This window comes from Octopus bimaculoides, chromosome 6, assembly GCF_001194135.2.
Source record: "Octopus bimaculoides isolate UCB-OBI-ISO-001 chromosome 6, ASM119413v2, whole genome shotgun sequence".
Taxonomy (NCBI): Eukaryota; Metazoa; Mollusca; class Cephalopoda; order Octopoda; family Octopodidae; genus Octopus; species Octopus bimaculoides.
In genome coordinates this window covers 18,547,036-18,552,820 of record NC_068986.1, presented here as the reverse complement: position 1 = coordinate 18,552,820, position 5,785 = coordinate 18,547,036, and the positions used below count along the sequence as shown (strand labels likewise).

The 5,785-nt window shown below is 32.2% G+C and overlaps 1 long non-coding RNA gene across 1 annotated transcript in view; it reads left to right on the top strand.

Annotated features, from left to right (window-relative positions):
* Window positions 1–5,785, top strand: part of LOC106872301 (uncharacterized) — a 39,423-nt gene that overhangs the window by 23,317 nt on the left and 10,321 nt on the right. The window contains exon 2 of the long non-coding RNA XR_001409754.2: window positions 723–840. This is a non-coding gene — a long non-coding RNA (uncharacterized LOC106872301). The remainder of the gene's footprint in view (window positions 1–722; window positions 841–5,785) is intronic.

The window sequence follows — 5,785 nt, the reverse complement described above, 5'->3', positions numbered from 1 at the left end:
TATATATATATATATATATACATATATATGTATATATATGTATGTATGTATGTATGTATATATACATGCACACACACACACACATACACACACACACACACACACACATATATATATGTATATATATATATATATATATTAATATATATATACACATACACACGCAAGCATTTATATATATGTATATATCGATATACACGTGCACATAAACATTTATTTATATACATATATTGCGTATATAAATACATTTTTATGTGTACGTGTATATGTATGCATGCCTGTGTTCGTGTGCAGGTGGTAGCGGATGCGTGAGTGTGCATGTACTTGATCTATGTGTGTGAGTGTGTGCCTGTATTTCTGTGTGTGTGTGTGTGTGTGTGTGTGTGTGTGTGTCTGTGTTTGCGTGTGTGTGTGTTCGTATGTGTGTGTGTGCTTGTGTGTGCTCGTATGTGCGAATATTTGAAACAAAGTTTCATATTGTTAGTACTTTATAAACACATAAAAAAAAAAACTTTTATTTTATAAATGTTGATATTACGCTTCAAAGTCGAACTTTCAATGTAAATGTTGGTTACGATCGAATAAACACAAAGTATAGAATAATCCACCCACATGTTACGTATTCTTAGCTGCTCATTTCTCTTCCACATATGCGTGTTTTTGATGTATACGTATATGATTATGTATGTGTACAAGTTTACTTCTATTTTGTTATATTTTAGGGTATTTATTCCAAAATTTTTGCACATCTAAAGAATCCATGTCATGAATATCGCTTTTGAGCAAACATTGTAGAAAAGAAGAAAAACAAGAATGCCATTTCTAGTAGGTGATTCTATTGTAAGTATTTGATACAGGTTTGAAACTACTGCGAAATTGTATTAGCATATACTTATATAGCATGTCGAACATCGCAATTTCTATGATCCAAGTATACGAGAGGTGGTATGAGATGAGATAAAAACTGATAGGTTATTGTGTCACCTAGATGACGCCTCTGATAATAATAAGTGAGTATATGCACGCATGGAGATATATGTGTACACATACACACACACACACACACACATGTATATATTTATAAATATATATGTGTATATAAATATATATATATATATATATATATATATATATATATATATATATATATATACAATCGTCATTTTATTATATTATTCTGCATGATTGTCATGACACCGACTCGTTTTTCTTTTTTTTATCGCATCTCTATACTTACTTTTGTTCAAAATATCCTGAATTATGATCGACAAGTGACTTGCCATTATTTTTTCTTCGTGATTCTCTTTGTTCTTGTCTTGAACCAAAATGAAATTTTGTTTGAAATATTTATTACTGTTTTTGTAATCTTTTCACTACATGTTGCACTTTTCCTTATGAAGAAAATTATTAGACATAGATGTCTTAGCAAGAAAGGAACGTGCTTTGAAGAGGCAAGGTATAGCGACTGGAAATGTAGTTATACAAGTGTAGCAGATCAGTGCCGGAAGTTTTATTATAAGAATCATTTAAAAAAAATAAACGCGAATATAAATGTTGTAGAGCCTAATCACTTACACATCCCTACTAACGGCAATAGTATAGCAATATGGAGTGCATTAAGTTTTTTCCCTTAGAGATTTACCTGTTTATGTTTGTTCTGCCAACACAAAAGCACGCACATTTTCAAACTATTGGTTTATCCCATAAAAAATGCGGTTTATTCAATTGCATGAATTAAAAGTCGGAGAGAGATGGGATAAACTACCTGCATCAACTTGCTATAAAAGCTGGCAGTAGTTTTACCTTGTCCTTATTCTTAGTGTAAGTTTTGTAGAGTGCATTTAGATATTAATAGTTATATTTTCAAAGATGTAATGGATGTGACAAAGGAGCATATTTAGCATATTTTGCTTTATGAGGTCAATGAAGGCCATAAGGTAACGGAAAAGTGCTCTTCCATCAGGATATTACTCGACCACATACAGCGCAGATGACATTCAAAAGGCTGGAGCAGGAGGAATGCGAAGCGATGCTCCAGCCACCATATTCGCCGGACATTTACCCCATCTGATTATCAATTATTCCGCAGTCTTCAAAATAACTTGGACGGAAAAAATATGAATTCTGCAGACAAGGTTAGAACAGTACTGCAGAAGTACTTTTCCGTCATGGACAAGTGAATATTGGAAGAAAGTGCTTGCAAATCTACCAGATAGTTGGAAGAGCATTGTAGGAAATGAAGGACAGTATATTTTAGATTAAAAAATAACTTAATTAGATTATAAAGGAATCTTAATTTTGAAATATAAAGGAAATATAAAAAAAAACTGCATAGCCCGCTTCCCCACCAATGTTCAAGGCCTTGTGCCTAGAGTAGAATTACTTATAACACAATGAGAAAGTTATGTATATGAGTCGTTTTAGCTTTATATCACACGACATAAATGAAGAAGAAAATACATTTCATTCTTTTTAGAAGTGAACGTAATTTATTTTATAGGTAAATGTGATTAACCTGTGATTCAGCGACCACTATATAGTTTATGCTCAACTGGCATTTGGGACATAATCAGCATACAAAAGAGAAATGATGTTTTGGGTCTAAAAAACAGTCTGTTTTACATCTATGTCGGTTGTGCATAGCTACTAATATACTTTACAAATAACACGGTTTTCATTCAAGCGATGTCTCTGCATAAGCAAGTTTACATTATTTAACCGTCGCAATATAATCTATCTATCTATCTATCTATCTATCTATCTATCTATCTATCTATCTATCTATCTATCTATCTATCTACCTAGGTGACAGTAGAAAGGGAAGTCTTGTCTAGTGAATGCTTAAAAAAAGATGGGTGAATGTAGCAAGGATGGCACGTGTGAATGACGTAGCCACCTTGAGCATAAGGTTACCGTGGTCTTTTCCGTAGGCTTTTCTTTCCACGGCTAAACCTAAACTGTCCTCCTCTCTTTTTACACGAGAACATTACTGTGATACACGATCCCTATTGATCGCTTTTTTTTTTCTTTACTCTCGGTCCCTTTTGATCGAACTTCCCCCTTTTTTCCTTCCTACGATCCCTTTTGATCGACACCCACCCCTACTTTTTATTTATTTATTTTTCTTCCTTCCTCCTCCCAAAAAGAAAAGCTCTACATTGTATTTGTCCCATCTTTGTTGAGCCCTGTGTGGCTAATAAAAGAAATGTATGTATGTATCTATCTATCTATCTATCTATCTGTGACTCTTTTTCTTCTTTCTCTCTCTCTCGTTCTGTATATATTTACATATATGCCCGTGCACATATGCGTGTGTGTGTTTGTGTGCGTTCAAAATTTCACTTACTCAATCACATCAAGCGTACACATACCATGTACTCTTAGGCTTGACTACATATATGTGTCCATAGAAACACAAACTTATGTGCGCATATTGTAAAGTGCAAACCAGCAATTGAGAGACTACGACAGCTAATATAAATACAAGCTTCTACTCAAATTAAATTCTTTGGTATATACACCTGCATCTTTTAAAGAATACAGGGTTTCTAAAATGCAACATTATGTGTAATTTTATATAAATCATTGTATTATGAAATTATAAAAAGAGTATTACAAGTACAATGATTCATTTGAATTATTTCAAAGTAGTAGTAGTAAGACTGTCGATACTAATAATAATAATAATAATAATAATGATAAATAATGATAATAAAAATAGAAATTCAACACTTTATAAAGAATACAGCGCATTGAATCCATTTTAATATTCTGTTGAGTATCCAAAAGTGTTAAAGACGAATCCCAAATTTAAGCTCTCAAAAACAGCTGTTTAGGAACACGGGAATGTATGTATCTATGTGCGTGTGCACCCTACCTATATTAGTATATATATACACACACACGGGCACACACACAGTTGGAGTTACGCAGATACACTGAAAGGCAGCAAAGCACACATGATTTCTTATTCACATGAGGATGTGCAGGTATACACAAACACATAGATTCATATATATATATATATATATATATATATATATGTATGTGTATAGACATATGTATAAATACACACACACACACACACGCACATACACACACACACACATATATATATGTATACATAGATATATATAGTATGTTCTTTATTTCTCAGTTTCTCTGTTTATCTGTTTAGCTATGCCTGTATGTATGTATGTATTATGTATGTATGTATGTATGTATGTATGTATGTATTATGTATGTATGTATGTATTATGTATGTATGTATGTGTGTATATATGTTGTATGTACAAACACACAGACACGCACACACACACATACAGTAATAAACTCTCTTAGATTGTTTTAAAAGTATGCATGTACGATATGTAGCAATATAACATAGACACACATATTAAGACACTGACTTATTTATACGTATTTATATGTATGTATGTTTGTGTGTATATAACTATGTGTATATGTTTGTATGTATGCGCATATGCATAAGTATTTCCAAAGTTTGGAAGGAAAAATATTTTTCCATTAGAATTGGCATTATGTGTAACAACTAAAATGTTTTCACTATTCGTGTCAAGAATAACCCTTTCACTTCTATATAGTTAGTATGAATTACGACTTTCCTTTTCCCTGCAATACTTTGTTACCAGCACTTTAGCCAGTGATGTTTTTGTTCCTTCAGCTTATTTTGATGGCATTCTTAGTATTTCTTCAACGTTAACATTTCCGACGACGGTACAGTGCCAGTCTAAATGTCATGCGGATATATAACTCTTTCAATACATGTCTTCGTGCGTTCGGAAGGAAAATCCTGTTCTACATGAGGAATATGTTTGCTATAAAGATAAAATCACTTGGCTGTCGTTGCTGATGCTACACTCCCGTTGTATCTCTGATCTTAAACACTTAACCAATCTGGTCATAAATATTGCTTGCTCTTACTTTTATTTACTATATTTTTGTGTGGAGAGCGCTGTTAGATTTTCAGATATGTAATTCTACATGGAAAACTTAAGAAAACGTTCTTTTCGGTTTTTACGAATATATAGGACATCAGAGCAGCCGTTTCTATTACGTCGACGACTTTTCATTTCTCTCGATGTCTCAAAGGTACAATAAATGTCATAACCTCTCATTTAAAATTAGTTTCACTATATTCCAGGTTCAAATACTACACATGCTTTCTGGGACGGGGAACAATAGAAACGTGGAGTTTTATGATGCGAAATCAATGAGCATTTCACTAAACACAAATGAAAATACTTATAGTTGTTTCATTATCTTTCTATCTAATTATTCCCAGTAAACTCTGAAATGTCACACGTTAGCATTTACACAAATTTCATTCTGTGGATTCCAACAACACGATATAAAACATTCATATCATGAACATATAAAGTTTGGTCGAATAATTTAAATAGTTTTAAGATCAGATCTGCTAGTTAAATTGAAATTCTTGTTAGGTCTAATTGTTAAGAAACGCATTACAGATTTGATGTTCGTAGCTTTTGGCGAAAACAAGTCATTTACGATATTTAACTATATCATATCAGATATAAAAATATATATGCATGTATATATATATATATATGTATATACTTCAAATTTATAATAGACCATACACGGAAGCCAAGCGAGACATACGTATACATCAAAATGTGCGTGTGTTTATATCTATCTATCTATCTATCTATCTATCTATCTATCTATCTATCTATCTATCTATGTATCTATATATCTATCTATCTATCTACCTATCTGTCTGTCTGTCTCTCTTTCTATA